A 23,850-nucleotide genomic window follows, 5' to 3' on the forward strand; every position below is an offset into this window, starting at 1 on the left:
CTCCATTTGTGTAGCCACCCCCCCTCCCTGCCTACAACACGGGGTGAGCTGTCAATCAACATTGACTTTCGCCCCTTTTGTAGTGAGTCCCGGAGCGAGAGAATTTCTCTCTCGCTCCGGGGCCTGCGCATGTGTGCAGTACCCCACCATTGACCCACTTGCGATCGCTGGTCTGAATCAGGCCCTGTGTTCCCATATTCCACTTACATCGTAAACTAATTTGGGCAAGACCATTTTACCTACTCTGTCTTGTCATAGTATGAAATTTCTTTGTATCATGTCATGTTTCCCTCAATGTACTGTACTGTGTAATATGTCAGTGCATTATAAATTAAAAGATAACAATACAATAATCAAGTCTTGAATGGTATCTGCTCCAGTCTGCTCCAGCATTGTTATTGTACCTGTTCATCACTGTGTCTCTATTCCACATTGTTGTTCTACCTGTTTAAATAAACCTAAAACTTGGTTAAGCACCTCTACTGTGCAACTCATTTAACATCCTGTACACCCAGGGCCTAGTGTACTCCCAGTGTACTGTCTGTGATTATATACATATACAGCAGTTACATCACACCATTTATCAACTTACGGACCTCAGTGTCCTTTCATGGTCACTCTGACAATAGATTATGTGCCAGGCGCACTCCACTAGACTCTGCTAATAGCAGACACGCGCATGTTTCTGCACAAGTCATCCCTTCCACCATCCATAGCTGCTACAAAGCATCTCCAACATCAACCTGTACATCACACCCATCACCATGTTCTGTCAACACTACTGTACATACACTGCTCCCTAACCACATGCACAGTATTATGTAAGCACTGCCTCCACTAACCCAGGACTCTTGTACCATTACCAAATCTTCATCACACATTTTACTATCAAGAAATCAAACTGCTTGCATGACAGCACAAGCTCCATGAGGTGGAGTCGAGCATATACAGAGGATATCCAGGTCTCCAATCACTTAAAGGCAAAAAAGCATAAGACAAAAAAAAGAGCCAAAAGGAAACACATGCAAAAGAGCTTTGAACCCATTAAAATGGCTATACACACAATACAATACACACTACAAATATATATGCTAGACACACTTTTATAGCTACACATACAAAAGAGCTACAGACATGAAAGAGCTTAAGCACAAAAGAGCTCTGAACTCCACATAGCTATTAACGCAAGGGCTACATACACTGGAAGGCAATTAAGCCTTGGCAACACACAAAGCACTGAACGAAGAACTGGGACTCATCATATCTGAGATTTCATCCAGATCACACTGAACCCGCAATGTGCAGATAATCCAAACCACACTCCTACTGTAGTCCAAGAGACTATATAGTAACTGATGAAAAGCATCTGATTTCCACATTGTGATCTCCTTTGTCCACTTAGGGAAGGTCATACAACACATCCATTAGAAGGAGGAGGGAGCCCAGCATATTCTGTTCCACTTGCTTGCTCTCCTTCCCCTGTAAACAGAGGACTCCTGAAATGTAAATGTCAATATTTTTACTTTAACTTTATTTTACCTCTTGTCAAGGTTACTAGATATTATAGTGAGTGGGGATATGTGGATACATTTGTATGGCATTTGGGAGGCCGGTTTGTTATGAGGAGGTCTGAGTGGCATGTGAGGTACACATGGAGGTACATAAGTAAATATGGAGGTACATTTTAAGGAACAGGTTGAGTCTCCCATATCCAAAATGCTTGGGACCAGGGGTATTTTGGATAACTGAATATTCCGTATTTTGGAATATTTGCTTACCATAATGAAATATCTTGGGAATAGTACCAAAATATACACATAGCCTGCAGGTAATGTTATGCAATATATTCAATAATTTTGTGGCTCAAACAAAGTTTGTGCACAGAAATTAAATTCATTTATATGTCACATACACCTTATACATACAGCCTGAAGATAATTTTATACAATATTTGTAATAATTTGTGCCTTAGACAAAGTTTGTGTACCCATCAAAAATCAAAGGTTTCATTATTTCAGTCATGCCAAAAAAAAATCCGTATTTCGGAATATTTGGATAGGGGAGACTCAACCTGTATTAGGTTTGACTCTCTAGGGTGCTGAACAACACCTCGTCTTTCCAAATATTCCACAGGTGATCCCTGTTATAAGCAGCAATCTACATTTTTTAAGCCTTTATATCTGTTATTATGCTTTCAGTACTCCAGAATGATTCCTGATTTTTTTTATTTATTATTTATATTGTATAGTACAATTTGGCAAAATTATATTTGTATGCTGCTAACAGTCTAAGGCCCTTATTCAGAGACAGATGCAATGTTGATATTTCCACAGAACGAGAGATTGTCATTGCGCATTCAAGAACGCCGCTCTGCGCATGCACAGTGATTACATTATAGTTACTCTCGTACGTAGGAATCACTTGCAAAGTGAGTGACAGGTAGTCAGCATTTGAGGGTGGTAACGTGGGGATGTTTAGGCAAATGCAGGTGAGTCAGAACCACTTAAGCTCTGTTTAATGATTGGGCATACATTTTCTATTGCTATCACCTTCGCAGCATGACAGCTCTCTGCCTCTCTGTATCAGGCCTAGGGTCACACAAAAAATACATTAGTCCAATTGATACACTAGTGCACCAATGCCTGCAACATGCACTGTGTGTGGTTTAGTATTTGCACACTAAACAAATGGCAAGGTTCCATAATGATGGGTGTGATCCGAATGACCATTGCAACATAAATGTAATTTGTTAAAGTGAGGAAAACAGTCTGTGGGGGAAAAAACCATGAAAAGATGACAGCGCCATTCTGTCCCAAGAGCTCTCTGTATCTTTACAGAAATTTTATTGATAGCAAAAGGACAAAAAAACAAGATTAATAATAAAAATACTTTTCTGTGGACAAAAAAAAAATAATGGTCTTGAATAGGGACCTTTTTACTTGGAGCCTGGAGACAGTTACTGCTGTCACAGCCTGTCAGATGGCAGAATTTTATTTCATAATTTGACAGCAAATACAAAACTATTACTTATTGTCAGTACATTTCCTGGCCATTAACAACCACTGAGGTATGAAATCAGAGACAGTTGACAAGACTTTTAAATGTCCATAGTTACAGCCATGCTTAGAAACCACAGCGAATGTACTGCTCAAATGTGATTCTCAAAGACCTTTTGGGCTATTTCTCTTTAACTCTTTCTCAGTAAAGAATTGTTGAAGAAATTATATAGAAGTAAAGCCCCAAATTTTTCAAGATCTCAATGTACATGCAATGATGAATGCTCACACTCTGTTAGTTTGTGTCATACACCAGAATACAAGTAGTTAAAGCCTAGACTGTAGTTTATTCTAATAAGGATAAGGGTAAAGGTGCCCATCCACTAGCAGACATGAAAACGACTGCACGATTATGACATTGTAATTGTGCAGTCATTTGTCAGTCTGTGATGAGCCTGCACTGAACGAGTAGTCACTCAGTGCAGGCTTATCAATCATCTGCAATCATGCTCAACCTGACGTTATCGTCAGGTTGACCAGCATGTTTGCACGATGATAGATGTCTAAACGGCCAGCAGGCACGCGCATCGCTGGTCATTTTAGACATTTTTACATACGATTTGCAAACGATTTGCAAATGAATTATGAACGATTGAACAATCGTTATCTTTCAATCGCTCAACTTAATCGTCTAGTGGATGGGCACCTTTAGTGTGCCCAATTAGACACTAGTTATCATTTTATAGAATGTAGGCTACTAGATAAAGGATCTGGTTGGTCACCTACACTTTTTAGAAGTTTACTGTAAATAAATCTACCCCTAGGTGTGTCAAAAAAGCCTGGGCATCACAACAAGTAAGAACTATACTCAGGGACACTCCTCGACCCGATTCATAAATATATAAAATATATATATTAGATATGAGCAGTTCAGTTTTGCTGAAAACCAAACACACTAGAAGCTTGGGGTTCCGAGTCGAACTAAATCCCTGCTCGGAACACTTTGGGGCTTCCGAGTAGAACCGAGCCCTGACTCGGCTTTTCATGCCAAGTTCAGAACTTTGATCTAAAAAACGGATCTTGTGTATTTTGGATTGCTTTTAAGTTCCTCCCTCATGATTTCAGGTGCTGTGAGGTGGTCAAAATTGACTGGAGATGACTGATAATGAATGTTATTGATGTTCTTAATACTATTAGGAACAAAAACAGGTCCAAGTTACATGATGTTAGCTATTTTATATACATTTTTAAAAAGAATCTAAAACCAAAAACTGAACCGAAACACCAGAGGGTGGTTTTCCCAAAACCAATACAAAATGAAGATTTAGAACCAAAACGAAAACACGGGGACTGGCAACATCTGGTATTAGAGACGTGCGCCGACCCCCGTGTTTTGGTTTGGGTTTGGGATCCGGATTCATCTTCGTGTCTTGGTTTTGCAAAACCACCCTCAAGTGTTTTGATTTTGTTTTTGGATCTGTATTTAAAAAAAAAAAAAAACACAATAAAAAAACAGCTAAAACAACGTAATTTTAACCTGGTAGCATGTCATCCAATACCCGAGTTCGGTTTTTAAATCCAAGTTCTGAACCGCGAGAAGATCCGAACTGGGACTCGGTTCGACTCGATATCCCTAAATTCGGTTGTTGTTGGTTCTCTGAGAACCGGACCCGCACATATTTATTTATTGTCTAAACAATAATACCCTATAATATCCATTTTTCTTTCCTCCATATATTCCTGAGTTCAACATGTGGATGAAGACAGAAAAAAAAGATAAGAAATAAGGATTCTACATTGTGTATTATTTATTACATGGTGAAAGCAGTGTGAGCTGGACATTCACTACACTTTTATTAATTTTTTTATTATCACAACAAATATGACCATCCTTGGATAGTGATTTCGGCTTCCTGAACTCCACGAACTGCACAAAGGACAGATTATGAGACATGCACAAGTAACACTGACAGTGTCCCCAAAGCTTCTGTGAAAACTACATGATAAATTCATACTAGTCAAAGTTATACAACAATTAACACACTGTGGTGTTTCTATATATCCACATTTGCCTTCAAATCCATTGCTTTTTGCCTCTGGAAAGTCACTTAAATTACCATAATTAGCAGGACCGTTTTTTGCTGCACCTGGCACCCGTAGGGAATCGTTAAATTGCTTTTATGGACTGAGTAATCTACAGGACAATAGATCTGCTTTACCTTATTCTAAATATGTTCCGGATTTATTTGCTTAGTTACTACATAAGATTATGTGGAAACATTTGCAAGAAATGTAATTGTATTTTGATTTGCCACAGGCTTTTCCATTTCTTGTCAATTTACACAGGTGCTTGGAGTGCCAGAGTATCAAAATGAATGTTGAGTCCCTGGCACAGCAGAGTAGGTAAGCTCTATATACACTGTCAATTTAGTTTGTAGAGCTTGGCAGCGCTTGTATGCCAGGAACAGTGCAGTTATGCTGCCTGCTAAGTGTAGGCAAATAGGGAATGTTAAATATGTGAATGCAGTCATGCAAACGCTGCCTATGAGCCATTAACCTAAGATAGACCATATGTTGTTTCTAACGGTGTTTGTGCCTCTTTCATAAAAGACCAGTCTGATGGGGGAATGGAGCATGCTGTGACCAGACAATACCTGGGCATCATACATGCTGTGACCAGACAGTACTTGGGCATCATGTAACCTGTGCTACCTATTGGTGTATCTATAATGGGTGCGCGGTGCACACGAGACACTGGATTCAGGAGTGTCCAAACTGCACCCATATTTGAAGGTTAGGCAGCCATTTTCCTTGAGATTTACAAAAAAGAGAAGCCTGCGGGAAAATAGCATGGGTGCTATGTTCCTGGGGACCTGCACATGCGAAATAAACTCTGGCACAAAGCCAGTCTACTGCGCTGCCAGAGAGGAGGAGCCCACATGGGCCATCTCTTTTCTTAAACCGCTGATATGCCTACTGCTGCAAAATCCTCATCTCTCTCTATACCTCTCAAAACACTGAGCGAGATAGAGGCACATAGAGGCTGTGTCACACGCAAAGTGAGGTGACTTTAGGGCAGCTGCGGAAGCCTGATTTATAATCTTATGCTAATGTGGTAATCCGTAGAACTAATGTGGGGTAAACCTGTGCCCAGGAGCGGATTGGCCATTACCTTCAGCAGGAAGATTCCCGGTGGGCCGATTGATCTGTGGGACTGCTTGTCACCTGTGGCCCCACCCCCTAACCACTAATTCACTGATTTCTTACATGACAGGCAGCCCGCAGCCTGCCTGTGATACCTAATAGCGCGGCCCGCCTACATCGCGAGAAAAGGCAGTGGCTCCAAGTCCAGGAAGGAAGAAACTGTGCACAAGTGACTCCATGCACCTTGGAGGCATCAGAGATGGTCCATGTCCGGCAGTAAAGGTGAGTAGAGCGCTGCCAAAACCCCGCTGCTGATGCTAGTCCCCCAATGCTGCTGCTAGTCCCCTGCTGCTGCCACTAGTCCCCCGCTATGCAGGAATCAGCAGCAGGTGTTGGCAGATTGGTTGTGCGATGAGGCTGTGATGTGAAGGGCTGAGGTGATGTGAAGGGCTGTGCTGTGCTGTGAGGGGCTGTGATAAAGGAGGGCTGTAATGATGGGCTAGGTTGTGAGGGCCTGTGGGGTGGGGGAGCTGTATTGTGAGAGGCTGTGCTGAGGGGCCCTGTGATGTGAGATGCTGTGCTAAGGGGCTGTGTTATGCAGGGTACTGTGCTGTGAGGGGCTGTACTGTGTAGAGGGTCTGTACTATGGGGGCAATTGTGCTGTGAGGGGCTGTGTTTTGGGGGCTGTGGTGAGGAGAGCTGTGATGTAAGGGGCTGTGGTGAGGAGGGCTGTGATGTGAGTGGCTGTGGTGAGGATAGCTGTGATGTGAGGGGCTGTGGTGATGAGGGCTATGTTGTGGGGGGCCATGGTGAGGAGGACTGTTTTGTGGGGGGATGAGGACTGTGTTGCGAAGGGGGCTGTCACATGAGGGAGACTGTGCTGAGGAGGGCTAAGGTGTGAAGTGCTGTGATGAGGGGGATGAGCTATAGAGGACTGTGCTATGAGGGGCACTGTGCTGTGATCGGCTTTGCTATGCAAGGGACTGTGCTGTGAGGGACTGTAATGAGAGGGCCTATGGTGTGAGGGGCTATGATGTGTAGAGGGTCTGTGCTATGCAGGCTATTGTGCTGTGAGGGGTTGTCATCCGGGGGCTGTGGTGAGGAGGGCTGTGTTGTGGGGGGCTGTGGTAAGGAGGGCTGTTTTGTGAGGGGCTGTCGTGAGGAGGGCTGTGTTGTGGGGGGCCGTTGTGGGGAGTTCTGTGCTGTGAAGGGGGCTGTCATATGAGGGAGACTGTGCAGAGGGGGGCTATGGTGTGAAGGGCTGTGATGAGGGGGCTGAGCTGTGGAGGGATGTGGTATGAGGGGGACTGTAATGAGGAGGGCTGAGTGTGAGGGGCTGTGTGGGGAGAGAGTTGACACTGGGAGAGGAGATGGTGCTTAGGCAAAAAGGAGAAGGCCCTGGGGGCAAAGAGGAGCTGGACAATGGGATGTATTGGAGAGACCCAGGCGGATAGTATTGGAGAGTGACAGGGGATTGTGCTTGTGAGATTCAGGGGGATATTGCTGGAAAGAACTTCTGCTGCATGTTGATAGCATTGGCTTTTTTCTATGCTGACAGGCAGCTTCCTGACCATGTGATGTCCTGCATGAATAGTGAGTACTGACTCAAGACACTGCCAGTCGTGTGAGGACCAATTTCTTCAGACATTCCTTCTTGCAGAGAAATCATATAAGCAAGAAAATACTTACTCACATGCTGTGTTTATTCACTGGAGAGAGTGACTGGGGGCATATCCATCAGCTCCCGAAGCAGTGGGTATGCCCACAGCATGATAAAAACAGAGGAGAAGCTTGCAGGCATAGCATTTCACACAAGGCCATACCCCTTGTTGCAAGGCCACACCCACTTTTTCAGGCATGCGCCTTCGGCGCACGCACATAGGGCCACTGTCATCATTTTTTCCAGGGCCACTTTAAATTCCCAATCCGCCCCTTCCTGTGCCACCCATTGATTTTACGCAAATTGTTGAAACCATTATTCTTAGTATCTGCACCTTCACTGGCCCTGAGCTAGGTGCAAGAGATCCGCCAGAAACAGGCTTCCTTTTCCCGGACACACAACTGAGATTAGAGGGAGCTTTAGCTGAATTCCATGACACTCCCACAACTCAGGACCGTTACGTGCAATATCATCGTCACTGCTCAGTTCCCTCCCCGAAATGCATATTCAGAGACAGATCTGACAAAGTTCCATCTGACTCAGAATAGGACGGAGATACTGAAAAATGCATACATTTGCATCTGCACATAAACTGTATGCAAAAAGTCGCCATGTGCGCCTGTAAATAGAGATACATCCGACTCCATATCAGGCCCATAATGATAGCAATGACCAATCATGGTGAGGTTAGTCCTACTATAAGCCTATTAAGGACAATGGGCCTGATTCAGAAATGGTTGGCAATGCAGATGCGCTCACAGCCACTCTCACAATAGCAGTTGTGTGAATATGCAAATGCTAATCTCAGCCTTTCCTTTGTGCTCACCGTGTGATGGAGTGTATGAGCAGTGAGATGCACACTTTCAGACTCCGTGGTCGGTGCATTTGCCATGGAGATCCAAAACATTAACACAACATCAATCGCACCATCAACATTTGAGGTAGTCTAGGGTCTACTCTAGCTAATCTCCTGAAATCCCGCTAAACATGGTCACTGAAGCATTGTATTTGCTATTGGGAATGCAGCCAGTGACACTCTAATACGATGCCCATGAAACTGCCCTTTTTGCAATAAATTTAGGTCACCTCCCAGTCTCCACCATGATAGGCCCACGGATCTCAAACCACTTCTAAAGTGGTAGTGATTCCATCCACAATTGCAAATGCATAGGACACTTACATGTGTGCATGAGCACTTAGGGTTTACTGGACTGTTCGTGCATGCACAGTAGTAAAACAAATATCGTCACTGCTTCCTGCTCTGATGATTGCTGGACAGAGGTTTTTGCGAAAATTCCAATTTTTTTCCTTACATGGCAAATATAGTGACTTAATAATCAGGCATTTATATGCACAGTTAAAGCATATTTACTTCACAAATCATCTGAAACTAACAACCTACATTCATCGCTTAATACCCTTTTTCCACCAAAAACCCGGGTCCGACCTGGGTTTTCAGAAATGGTTCCAATCCAGGTCAGACTCAGGTCAGACCCTGTTTACACTGCACCTTCGATATGGGTTATTACTAGGTCAGTTCCGTTCACACTGAATCCGGATCTGCTCTGCTAAACTTGTGATGTCATAAAAAGTGGGAGGTGACTGCTCCACAACCACCAATCGGCTAATTTTAGGCATGACCCAGGTCGGATAACCCGGTTCGCTCCGTTTACACTGCACCATTACCCGGGTCCATCCTGGGTCTGACCCTGATAGCTGCCTGGGTTGGAATCTTGGGTCACTTGACCTGGGTTTTTTTTCAGGGACCCTTTTCCACTGAGCCGCGACCTGGGTAGACCGAGCAATAACCCGGGTTATTACACCAGTGGAAAAGAGGTATAAGAAAAAAAACAGACATTTTAGGCAAAATCCTCAGTTTAGTGATTATATAGAACATATATAAACAACATATATAGAATATATATAAAAAAGGTAATTCATTTTTCCTCCTGTTACCCACTACTTTATGCTATCTGAAGTTATCTATACATCTTACCTATTTGCAGAAATGCTCCTGTCTCTTATACCCCTACCCAGATCACGGCTCAGTGTAAAAGGGTCCAACAAAAATAACCCAGGTCGAGTGACCAGGGAATACGACCCTGATAGCTACCAGGGTCGAACCTGGGAAGGACACAGGTAACAGTGTGGTGTAAACATGAATTATCTGACCCGAGTCACTTGAAAAAGCTGCTGATTGGAGCTTCAGTGAGCAATCACCACCCACATTTTATGGCCTCATCTTTGTGAGCCTGAAAAAGGCCATTTCCAATTACATATAAAGGTTTTGCAGGGCAGACTCGGGTTTAGTGTAAATGGGGCTTACCCGGGAGTCTGGCTCGGCTCTGACATGGGTTGGAACTATGGCCCTGATTCAGACCCACTCGCGAGCGGCTGTCCACTCGCAAGTGGGTCGATGTTCTGCACTGAGCATGCGCACGACGGAGGGAGCTCCGTCGTGCGCATGCGCCAGGCGCGCATGCCAGCGCAAGTGCTGGGAGAAGATGCTGAAAGCTGCATTTTCTCCCGTGAAACCCTCTGGCAATGAGCATAAACCCCATGGCAACGAGCATGTAACCCCTGGCAATGAGCATAAACCCATAGCAACAAGCATGAATCCCCCTGGCAACGAGCATGGAACCCCCTGGCAACGAGCATGAATCCCCCTGGCAACGAGCATGGAACCCCCTGGCAACAAGCATGAAACCCCCTGGCAACGAGCATGGAACCCCTTGGCAATGAGCATGAAACCCCCTGGCAACGAGCATGAATCCCCCTGGCAATGAGCATGAATCCCCCTGGCAACAAGCATGAAAACCCCTGGCAACGAGCATAAAACCCCTGACAACGAGCATGTAACCCCCTGGCAACGAGCATGAAACATACTGGCAACGAACATGGAACCCCCTGGCAATGAGCATAAAACCCCTGTCAAAGAGCAGGTAATTTTAAAGTAATTAGAAGCCTTACTGTGGGGCATAAGATGGTGTTGGGCAAATATGTAAGTGGCACTTTGGCAATAGGCATTATAGTGTGTGGCATAATGTGTAATGGGCATTATTGTGTGTAGAATAATGTAAGTCACTATACCAGAGATGTTTGACTAGTCCACTGCCTTATGGAGGAGCAAGGACAAAATCCAGGTACAGGAAGGGAAGGAGCGCAAAATCGCTACCTTGCACCTGGTGACAGATATCCTAGTTTCGGCCCTGGTTCCATAAATAATAAAACTGGGTGACTTCAATGATTTTCTGCCTTGGCATGATGGAGTCAGGAGTGTACGTCTGAGGAAGCGTGAGAACAGCTTTATGATGCAGTGGGTATTGTGGTAAAGACATGCATTTGGCTTCTAACAATCAACTCCATATATAGTGGGGAGTGGGTGTTATGGCCAGCATAAGAGGTGGTGGGTGGGATGTAGGTGTCTTGGGGGGTGATAGGAGTAAGCATTATAAAGCTTGATGTACAATTTCAATGAACCAGGCTCACAATTGGGAGTCATGAGCTGTGTGACTTAGACGCATGCACAGTAGAATAACATCACTCCCCTGCATCTGACAACGGCAGTACATGCGACTCAGAATAAGGCCCAAAGAAACAGGTGTATGAGCCCCCAGAGAAATGTGAAAATTTCCTTAGATACCACGTCTGAGGTGACGGAACTGCGAGAAAAGACAGCTTTGATAAAGGAGGGATTGTTCCTTTAAAATCTAAGTGACAAGCTAGTTCTGAAAGCTTCATTATGTTAGTATAGGAGGCTGCATTTGCTGCATATTAAATCCATAATTAATACATGACTATTTCTATAATTGAATTGGGTTGTAGTTTAAATTATTCTAAAATGTTTCATTACTGGAGTAGACGAAACTAAAGATTAATTTCTCAACTGTATGCAAATTGATAAAGAAAATGATTTTTTTGACGAAACCATCATACAGATCCCTAATTACATTCCTGTGTTGGAGACTTCCACCAACTGTTGTGAGAAGTAAGGGTAATATGGGCCAATCAGGTATAGAATAATTAAGCACAGATGCACTTCAAAGACTGCTACTTCCTTTTAAAAGGATGAAAGAAAAATGTTCACTTGATATCTGTGATTTGTGAAGTGGATGTGCTTTTCCCTCCAGATTAATATCTCTCTGACAGGGGTTTACGCTCATATTTGCAGCACATTTTTCTTCTGTTTGTATCTAATTTCCTTCAGTTTAGCAGTTAGGAAGTGTGTACAGTATGCTATTCCAGAGTGAATGCCATAGGCAAGTAAGAGCAGCATTCTAAGGGGTATATTTATTAAAGTGCAAGTTTCCAGAAGTGGAGATGTTGCCCATAGCAACCAAACAGGTTCTAGCTATTATCTTCTAGAAGGTGCACAATAAATTTTAAGTAGAACCTGATTGGTTGCTTTGGGCAACATCTCCACTTCTAAAAACCCGCAACTTAGTAAATATACCCGCAAGTGTAAGTGACATGGGCAAGAGACATGTGAAGTGTGCAACATGCTAAAAACGTAATCCATGAAAGTAGTAAGATAGTACTGCTATATAATGGGGTTGATGCAGAATGGAATGTATCTAGGGTCGAACTGGCCGACAGGGGTACAGGGGAAATCTTCCTGAGGGCCCCACCTCCTTGTCTAGGGGTCATGTTCCACACTGTGTTGTACATTGGTACTCTATTGGAAGGCCAGTTACCGTGTGGCGCAGGACTACTGAAAAACATTGCTTCTTGGTTTTCTTCTATAGAAGCTACACCAATATTTGCCTAATGGTTAGCCAAGCCACTGTGGTGACTGGTCACATCCCCTCTGGTGATTGACCACGCCCCTTATGCATGGGCCCCCACTAATGCATTCCCCCAGTGGGGCCTTTATGCCCCAGTCCAACACTGAATGTATGCCATTTGTGGTGTATATCTTGGTCCTGATTCTTAGTCACATGCAATGATGAGGTTAACAGAATTGACCGATTTTCTGCTACTACACGAAAAAAAACCAAACTCTCATGCATTACACATGTATACACACAGGGGAACAGTTGAGAGTGAGATACACGGTATCAGAAATGCATTGCATATGTATTGGGTGTCCCTGGGTGGTGACTGGGAGGTGGCTATTCAGACACATGGATATGGTCCATCTTATGGACTATGAGAGTGTCACAGGCATGTAGCTAAAGTGGGTACACAGATGCATAATCGCTCACATTGGAGGCCATGCAAGGGTGTATTAAGAGAGGAGGGGACCCGTCTTCACTCCCCATCCAGGCCCCCTCCTCTTTCCCTGGCTGCCATCAGTGAACTGACAGCAGCAGTAGACTCCGGGCACTAGAGTGTTCCCAGAGCCTACTGCACATGAGCAGGTCACTGGAAAAATGGAGCGTCAACCATTTTCCCAGTGATTTCCTACCACACATGCACAAACGCTAGGAAAATGGCCATTTTACAGGCATTTTGTATAACGCTACTCTGTGGGACTAGAGAGGTAAGTATAAGAAAAGTATGGGTGCAGGGTGTGCGATGCGGGCCACCCTGGACCCAGGGACCCCTGTGCACTACATACCCTGCACCCATTATACATATGCCCCTGAGGTAATACTTAGATATAAAATCTGCATCTAGCATGGGGCTGGTGCAAGTTTTCAATGGTGCGACCGATGGTTGCATCTAAAGATGCACCAAGTGGTATTACAACATCTATAGATGGACAAATTGGACATGTTAGTCTTATTGGCAAATACCTACAAGTTGGTAGGTGCACAGCAGAAGTGAGCAAGGAGGTGAGTTCGCATGTTGATTTCAGTCAATATAATAAGGTATCAATCTGTCTTGAACTAAGGGTCTCATTCAGACCCGCTCGCGAGCGCTGAGCGCTCGCAAGCGGGTCGATGTTTCTCAAATGCACATGCGCACAATGGAGGCACCTCCGTCGGGCGCATGCACGAGAGCCTAATAACGATGGGGTAGCCGGCATTATGGGTCTCGCACCAAAGGGGGCGTGCTGTCGATAGTGGTTGACAGCACGCCCCCTTTGGTGGGCGTGCTGGGGGCGTGCTGTCAATCCCAAAGGCATTTTTTCACACCGATGACAATATCAATGGTTTTAACTTCTTTAGCAATATTGTTTTTTTTGTATTATTTGAACACTAGTGATGTCAGTGGGAGTGATTTTGGCTCTGATAGAGCCAAAATCACTCCAGGGCTTGCGGCAAAGAGACCCTACCGCAAGGGTCTCGTCGCAAGCCCAATGGTCGCGATGGTCTTGACCATCGCGACCATCATCATGGACGCTCGCATAAGCTATGCGAGCGTCCAAGAGGCTGCCTCGCAAAAAAAAAACACGCCCTGATTCAGAGCGTGCGCTCGTTCAGAGCGTCCGGCTCTGAATCAGACCTTAAGTACTATACAGCTGTAAAGTACTGTGATGCTCCAATAACACCGTGACAGGCTTGATCACATGCATACCCATTTATAGAGCCAAGTAAACAAGTCTTGCACCTGTAGTCTAATTAGCCTGACCTTTAAGTCTGGTAATTCAGATATGTGATGTTTATTCAGACAGTTAAGTAATGCACTCAGTTAAGAGACAGCCTGTATTGATTAACTATTTATCAACAAGTCTTTACACGTTCGAACACATGGCTGTACACCAGGGGAAGTGCTGATGCTACCACTAGCATATAGATGATAATGTGACTATGACAAAACATGCTAAAGTAGTTGCAGCAGCGTGTGATCCAGAATCAGGCCCTTTATTTTTTCGGGTTTTTTTGCATGTTCTGAAAACAAGGGTCTCATTCAGACCCGCTCGCGAGCGCAGGACGCTCGCAAGCAGGTCGATGGTACCCAAATGCGCATGCACACAACGGAGGGAGCTCCGTCGTGCGCATGCGCGAGACCCGGATAGCGACAGCCAAGCTGTCGCTCCGGGTCTCGCACCAAAGGGGGCATGCTGTCAATGGTGATTGACAGCACGTCCCCTTTGGTGGGTGTGCCGGGGGCGTGGCTGCCAGACGGAGGCCTACTGTCAGTGGGAGTGATTTTGGCTCTGATAGAGCCAAAATCACTCCAGGGCTTGCGGCAGCGAGACCCTACCGCAGGGTCTCGTCGCAAGCCCGATGGTCGCGATGGTCTTGACCAGGGGTCTTCAAACTTGGCCCTCCAGATGCTGTGGAACTACACATCCCAGCATGCACTGCACATAGTTTTAGCATGCTGTTATATCAAAAAGGTGGCAGTGTATGCTGGGATGTGTAGTTCCACAGCAGCTGGAGGGCCAAGTTTGAAGACCCCTGGTCTTGACCATCGCGACCATCATCATGGACGCTCGCATAAACTATGGGTGGTAACCCACAGCTTTGCGAGCGTCCAAAAGGCCGCTCCAAATTTAAATAGGACGGCCCTGATTCAGAGCGAGCTCTGAATCAGGGCCCAAGTGTGCACAAGTATGGGCAGTGCAAGCTAATATGCTTTCCATTTTGTACTGTATTTTAACTGGGTTGTAATGAGGCATTTTCACAAAGGCCTAATTCTGGTAAAATAACCACTAGATTTAAAGCTGTAATGATTTTTATTGGAAAACCAACCTGGTTTTGTCTCAAAAGTAATTTGCCTCTTAAATCCAGAGATTATCTAACTTTAATTGTGCCGCTGCCCTCAAATTACAAAAGGAACAACAGTAAAGATGAAAAGAAAAAAGGTACAGCTATGGATAATATATAAAATAAAATCAAGTGCAGATAAATGTATATCATGATATGTTAAAAAAAAGCTTCCACAAACTCAGGCACCTCGTAACTCTGTCCTTCATTCCCCTAAACAAATTAAAAATTATTATACTGGTCCTCCAAGAAGTTTTAAAACACAATCCAGGCATGCACTCATGTGCCTTATGTCCACTGAACACACATGAAAAGGCCAAAGCGGTTACATGCGCAGTACACAATGCAACCAGTTTCTGGACAGTGCAACAACAATTGAAAAAGATGAAGATGGGTCCGCGGAGGAGCAGCCGGTACTGAAGTGAAGCGCAAGAAACAGATGAGGCAGGAGAGAAATAGAGAAGAAAACACAAAGGGGCAAGAGAGAAAGACAGAGTGAAAAAGAGCAAGACAGAGGAGAGGTGAAGATAAAGCAGAGGCAATAGAGAGAGAAAAAAGCATCTTACATTTTCTTTTTTCAAGTGAAAATTCCAAAAAGAAGTAAATAGTATTTTTTTGTAGCTCTTGCTAGTGCATCAATTTACCATTTCAAAATAACAAAATGCAAGATGCTACATCTATATAGTCACAAAAAATATAATGCATTTTTTATTTTTGCTTGTTTTCACCATTTCAGTTTAATGTCTTGATGAATCCTTCAGATGAAACATGTGGCGTGGCCTCCCTCATCTATTCATCAAAACAAATAAGGATCTAGGACATTAAGAAACCTGAGGAGAACTGAAACCCATCTGGCCCATCTGCTTAGCACCCACTATAGATACAGCCATGTGTGTACTATGCTATTCAATCAGGAGACAAACCTTTCAAAATTGAAGGTGCCCACAGACATAGTAATGTGCTCATGATCAGCCGATGTGTACGATTTCCCGTGAAACTCTCCCCGGCAGCTCTGCACATGATCTCCACATGATTTGGTGTCCAATCTTCATATAATCTCTTCTGCATCCAGACTTTTTACAGTGCATCGTGTCGTAGATTGTCTGATCTGCCCTACTGCAACCAGCAGGGACGCGCATCGCATTGTGATCGTGAGTGGGGACTCACGATTTACTCAGGATTTGGCCATGTTTTACACAATTTGTCGCTCCAATGTGTCGGAATCAGCCAGATCAGGTAAAATATCACTATGTGTGTGGGCAGCTTTAGACTTAAAAACCACAAGTTTCAGTTTACATTAAACGGGACAATAAACTTCTTATTTTAAATGTTATTTGGATAACCATAGAAAGTTTCCTTTGCACGGACAAACTATATTTAATGGTCCTGATACACTTAACATGGTTTTTCCAATTATATATTTCTTGCCATCAATCTCTTTCTTTACGGTCACTCATTGTCCCTCAGTGATTTTCTCTCCTGCCCCTCTTTGCCTCTTAGTCTATTTCTCTCCTGACCTTCATTGTTCCTCAGTATTTCTCTCCTGCCTCTGTCTCTTTTTCTCCTGCCCCTGTAATAGGGGGTAGGGGTGGACCCTGTTGGGTCCTCACCTCTGATGTACCATTGCCAGAGTCCCTTGAGAGGATGTTCCTTCAGTTTGGCATTTTACAGATGACAGACACTGAATGGACCTCAAAAGAAAAGAACATGTAAAGGGATCAGAAAGATCCCTGCTTGATTCAGTTGGAACAGTTTGCATTAACAGGTATACCTCCTTGGGGGTAGAGTGGAAGATCAATATTAACACTTTTGGCTTCAGATTCTGAGTTTCACCTATGAGTGTTTGCTCACTAGGTGGAAATTGCAAGGTCCACCAGCGCCGAGAAGGAAAGGGAACAGAGAGAAGGACAGACACAGACAGAAGGTTCTCACCACAGCTTTCCTTTTGCACCTTGACTCGATGATTCTTAGGGCTATATTTACTGAAGTGCGGGTTTTTAGAAGTGGAGATGTTACCATTCAGATTCTACTTAACAATTATCTAGCACGATCTAGAAGATAATAGCTAAAATCTGATTGGTTCCTATGGGCAACATCTCCACTTTAAATCCACACTTTAGTAAATGTACCCCTTACAGTGACTTAGAAGAAAACTGGAAAACAACCATTCAGGAATTCAGCACTGTGGGCCTAGTGTCCAACCCTAATTAAAGTGACGGACATAATGTCTGAACGCTAATAGAAGTCATGAGCCTAGTGCACGAATCTAGTGGGGAGAGGGGCCTAGTGCCCATCCCAATTTTGTCAGTAGCTGCCGCCATTCACAAGGCCCAGAAGCCACCAACAGTCTCTTCCTGCTGCCCCCAAAGTCTTCTTGCTTGAGTGTGGCATTTTCTGTCCTCTTCTACGGCTGCCAGAGCTCTTCTTCCTCGGAGGTCAGTCTTCTGTTCTTACCAACGATGACCTGAGCTCCCAGTGCACGCCAGCTAATATAAGCTGAAGAGAGTGGGCAGAGCTATGATGCTGTGAGCTGTGATTGGTTTGCAGCAGCAAGCTCTGTTTGGCCACTGGTCCATGAGCTGTGATTGGCTCAATACTGGCACTAAATTGAAAAACCTGCAACAGCTCCACCATCGGCACTGGGGTCTCAACCACCTCAAGAGTCACCTCTCTATACCTCTCTGTTTCTTTCTTTTCTGCCCCTTGTTGTCCCTCAGTGTCTTTCTTTCCTGCCATCAGTGTCTTTCTCTCCTGCCCCTTGTTTCCCCTAAGTCTTTTTTTTACATGCCCTTTAGTCTCTTGCTGTTTTGCCCATCATTGCCTCTCAGTGTTTTTCTCTGCGGTCCTGAGTGTCTTTTTCTTTTGGCTCTCAATCTCTTTCTTTCAACTGATAGCCCCTCATTGTTTTTCTCTCGTATCTCTTAGTCTCTTTCTCTCCTGCCCCTTGTTTCCTCCACCCACTGTCTCTCTTTCACTTACTTATAACTGTAGTCCTCCTCCATGATCCTTCAGATGCCGTGCCACCAATGACCAGAAAGCATCTGAGCTCTGACTAGTCTGCACCAACTGGGAGCATGTCTGCCCACACATGCATGCCAGACAGGTGACCAGTGACAGCAGCATACAAGATCTGATGTACACATGCATGCACCAATGCGACAACCTAATTTTTTATCATTATCTATACCTATGTTGGATTAAAGCCCCATTTTTCTTTACTATAACATTGAATGCCGGTTTTTCATTTCTGTCTGGGTGGGTGGGTGTGTCAATATTACTATAAATTGACCTTGGCACCATATTTTTCATCCAAGGTTGCATGTGCTGCAAGCTAAATTTCCATCATATACTATCTCTCTCTGTATATATATATACACATATATATATATATATATACACACACATATATATATATATATATATATAGAGAGAGAGAGAGAGAGAGAGAGAGAGAGAGAGAGATAGTGTCATACTATAAGGTTATTTCTTGTGATTGTAAAAGTAATATTACCTTTTTGGCTTATATGAGTAGAGTAATGATAAAGGGGCACGTTAGTCTTCCTAAATGATAATTGGCATGTGTGCATTGGATCATTCTGACACTGAAAAGACCCAAGTTCCTAGTTTCAGTAGTTTTAGGATCTATAAGGAGAATTTTAAAATTTTCTACTGTTAAAAGTTTTATAGTAGATTAATATTTCACAGGAAAAAAAACACTCACAGGTATTTCTATGCATATATTTCTCATGGCTCCTCAAACTGATGGATTACAGTGTTTAAGCCTGCACAAACTATAATGGTATTCCTAATTTGAAGGACACTGAGAATGAGTCCCAAGGTCACAGTTTTGATGATATGCATTCTCATTGCTCACCAAAACCTCAGACTTAAGTGATCGTGTAAGTGACAGAACTTCATGATTCCTGGGCTGAGATTGCCGTCTGGCTTTCTCTTCAGTAGCTATGTAAGACAGTGGCTGAGTTGATAATGCTTGCTAAATTCCACCCGCTCGGGACCTTTTACAATTTGAAGATCTAATCATTTTAAAATATGACTGTCTAAGATGGATTTGAAGAAATTGATCCTGTTATATTTACAGTGAGTGACACCAGCTCATCTTCAGATATTAATGGCTTTTTGTGTTTGCTGTGCTTACAGCAGCTACATCTCGCAACATTCCTAATGACCAATTGCTTTTATCATTTTATTTTTTCTCCATATTTTTATTCTGAAAGGGTGGATACGGGGCAATTATAGTGTGAAAATTGCAATGAAACCTTTTGAAACCTTAAGGCACAATCATCTTGCATCAAAAGCCTGAATATCTATATACAGTACAGTACAGCCGTATTATATAAAGAATATAAACTAGAACAAGTAAGGGAACATCTATAAATCTGGTATTTGAATTAAGCAAGAAATGCCACACAACATAACTTGGCAAATAGAATTTGAGGCTGCATGTCAGTAGATCGGGATATCCTTGTTTGATTTCACTTTAATAATAAATAATCTCAATTTAAAAGACTAATCCAAAAGTGTAAAATAAACCAATTTAATGTCAAATTTTGAATTTGAGCTGAACAAGTATTGAATACTATATACAGTAACTGAGGTGCGATGTTTGCCATCTTATGGAGAGTGTCACACAGGGGTTGTGTATAGCTAGTTAGGACCCTTAAGTGCCTAAAGGCTTATAGTTTTGTGGATTGGTTGGGTTTGTTTTTAAATAAAGATTGACAGGTGGTGTGAGTTTCTTCCGGACACTGGGTTGGGCAGGGAAGGTGCCCGTGTATACTATTAAGGGGCTCTCACAGATATTACAGCTTCCTAATGTTGTTCCCAGACAAAATGTGCTCACAACTCTAAGGGGTCTATTTACTAAGTAGTGTTAGGAGACAGAGTGAAAAGTGATAAGAAAGTGATAAGGTGCCAGCCAATCAGCTCCCAACTGTCATTTTTCAAACACTGCCAGTGAGATGACAGTTGGGAGCTGATTGGCTGGCACCTTATCACTATCTTATCACTTTTCACTCTGTCTCCTAACACTGAATTAGTAAATAGACCACTAAATCAGCACCAAATTTTTATGTTTTAGAAATGTTGAGATATTTGAATCTTATGAGAGGTTGAAGTTATTTACTAAGTGTTGCCTTGTAACAGCTGCCTTTGCGTGATGTGTGTTTAAATCCAGATTTTAAAGGGTAATGTTTCTAAAGGCATAACAGCATTTTGCTGTTTAAAAGCATTGCCTCTTTAAATTTCGGACTTAAACATGCTGGATAACAGAAGCTGTAAATAATCCCTGTAGAGTACACCTACTAGTATATGTAGACTATCAGGGAAGACACAGAAGTACGTGACTGCCATCTCTGCTCTGTACTTGTTTTAAGTCTTAAAATGTAATGTCAGTGACAAACAATCAAAATATGCTGCTCCTTGTAATCTGGGGTGGCAGCTCAACAAAACAGCGCCAAGCCCTCATTGTGGGCCAGGGGGTCAATAAAATGACCTCTATTGTTAAGTCTGCTATTATATTTCAATAAAGGTTTTCTTAGTAACCAGGACACAGTAATTGTTGCATGCTTCTTTACTGTACAATGCAGGAAACCAAAGACACAGAATAGAGATTCATACGCCAACTAATACATAAAAAAAATAAGATACATTGTAACCTTCCACCAGAATACATACACAGCAATGGGAACTATTTACACCACACTCTTCCCAACTTAAATAAATGCAGACATAGAAAGAGGTTAGCACTATGCAATGTATATGCTACCCCAGAAGGATACAAATCAAGCCTTTGGGGTACCTTATGAACTCTGTCTGGGTACCAATGTTTAAATCCCAGAGTTACAGGCTGCTCACCTGAAATCACACTAGACAGATCATGATCAGCTGTTGTCACTAAGGGAACCTCATGCTGAGACGACTCCATAACAGACTAGGGAACAGTGTCTTTAGCAGACACAGAGGGGTATACAATCTCTACAGCATCAGGAACAGTCTCTGTAGTAAAGCCCAATGGGTATACAATACATAAAAGCCCACATCACTAGCTTGGTTATGTCCAGGTATTAATGTACAGTCTGTATGCCTCCTGGCCTCAATTATTTGATCAATGTGGTGTCACCACAATTCTCCTTCCACTTCAATCACATACATCAGAGGGCCAGATTTGGAAGAAACTATTCCCGGTTGCCATTTTTCTCCTCTGTAATCACAGACAAGCACCTCTTGACCAAAATGTTGAAGGTTCAAGTAGGTTTCTGATAAACAGTTTGAAATTGTTTGTCGTGTACCTTTCATCTCACATCTGGTTTTATCAAGTCCCATTAAGACTGCAAGTTCCACTGCAAAAAGAGCACAGCAGGCGGCTGACCAGTAGTGGAGTGCTCAGATTTATGATATATATAAACAGGAAGTTGTCAGTCTTGTATTGCAAAGGAGCATGGACAGGATAGCTTTTTTGAATGTTTGTACAAATCTCTCAGCCAAACTGTTAGTTGCCGGATAGTGTGGAGCTCATGTAAAATGTTAAATGCCATTGTTCCGCTTGAACTTTTTGAATTTTGCAGAAACTAATTGTGGCCCATTGTCACTGCATACTTGCTCCAGTAGACCATTTCTGGCAAAGATGGTTTGCAGAACAGCAATTGTTTTCTCAAATGTAGTGGATGTTATCTTTATTACCTCTGGCCATTTTGAATGAGCATCTACTGTAAAATGAAACATTCAATTCATGAATGGACAAGCAAACTCAATATGTACCCACTGCCATGGAGATGATAGCCATTCCCAGGGGTGTAACGAGGCTAAGGGCGGTGAATTTTAAACTCTTTGACATCCTTCACATCTTTTTGTCAATGTTTTGATTTGACCCCTTAATTCCTGATCACCACACTTAGGACCTCAATCAGAGTCGGTCGAAGCGGACGCACGGTCGTACGGGAAAAGGGGCCGGATATGCAAATGATTCCCTCGCAAGTTGCGTCCCTAAGTTCGGATCGGTAGCTGGCCGACCAAGGGGAGGAAGCGGCCGGAATTCAAAAAAATATGCCCCCTTCTCGTATGCATTGCCCGTCATCTCCGGGCATATAAGGATTAATCGAAACCATCGGGAACCATCGGAACTGGTCGTAGAGCTTAAGGTTGACCATACCCTCTCTTATGATCATGTCAGTGTAAAAACCTCCCATGTCACATGTGCCATGACGCTACTTTGTTAATTATGAACTCCCATAAACCGTATGCACTCCCATAAAACGCCGTTCGCATAATTAGGCACGCCTGCGTTAGGATCTCCACTCCCCGTTTTCAAGCACCTTCCCCTGTTACCACCCACAAACACCTCAATTTGTCACTCAAACTACTGACCTGGCTGTGTTCAAGGAGAGAGAAATTTCTGATCGTAGCGGCTAGTTTGCGCACGCACATTGCGAACTTTATGCATGCGCAGTATAGCGAACATCAGTGGCATACGACCGTGGGAACGCTTCGACCGACTCTGAATGAGGTCCTTAGCTTCTAGCAAGACTCTTCGTTTTCACCATGCCCAGGTGACCTTCATGTACATTTTCCAATACTCTGTTTCACAGTTTGGGTGGTATTGCCACTCTGGATCTACACATTAGACTTCCAGAATTCCAATTGAGACAGACTTTCTTGCCTAGACTGTTTCTTAACCAGACACGAATATTAATACAGTGTGACAAATACAGGGCTGTAATGCCCAAGATGGTGCAGACATGGTGTATCCTGTATATAGGATAACGAGTTTCTAAATATTAATGTGTTTTTCTTGAATTTACATGTATGTGTGTCTTTTTCTTCATTGTACTACATATTTACTAGGCATGATGCCTATGAGAATTTGGGGATAATGTGGAACATTATTACCAGTGAACATATTATTATCCAAATATTTTTATATATATATATATATATATATACTAATTGATTAAAGGTTACGTTTTACAAATTCATTGTGGAGAGAAATCTTCTAAGAGTGCTCAAAAGATAGAGTTCTTTTTCTCTTTAGCTTTGTGATGTTGCATTTGGAGTCTGAAATCATGAGTGGAAAGGAGCCATGAACCAGGGTGACAACTACATTGCATTTAGACAGATAGTTGGACTAATATACAGAGAGGAAGCCTTTAAAAAATGGCAGCCTTTCTTCAAATGGGTTTTCTGTAAAAAAATGATGTCATCATGCAAACATTTAATAGTCAATAAGCGATGGGAGTGTATTTTGTGGTTGTTGAGACCCTTGTTGTAATGGATAATCATTTGAAAGGCATTTTGCAGCGTGATGGGTATGGGATAACCAATGTAGGATAAACTATGGACTCTGCTGAGAAGAAGTAGGTGGTGGGAGGAGGATATGGAGCAAAGGAAATGTTGGAGGAGATTGGTAGGGAAGGTTGGTAAGTGACAAGGGGCACCC

This window comes from Taudactylus pleione, unplaced genomic scaffold (genome assembly GCF_031769625.1).
Source record: "Taudactylus pleione unplaced genomic scaffold, aTauple2 ptg000270l, whole genome shotgun sequence".
Taxonomy (NCBI): Eukaryota; Metazoa; Chordata; class Amphibia; order Anura; family Myobatrachidae; genus Taudactylus; species Taudactylus pleione.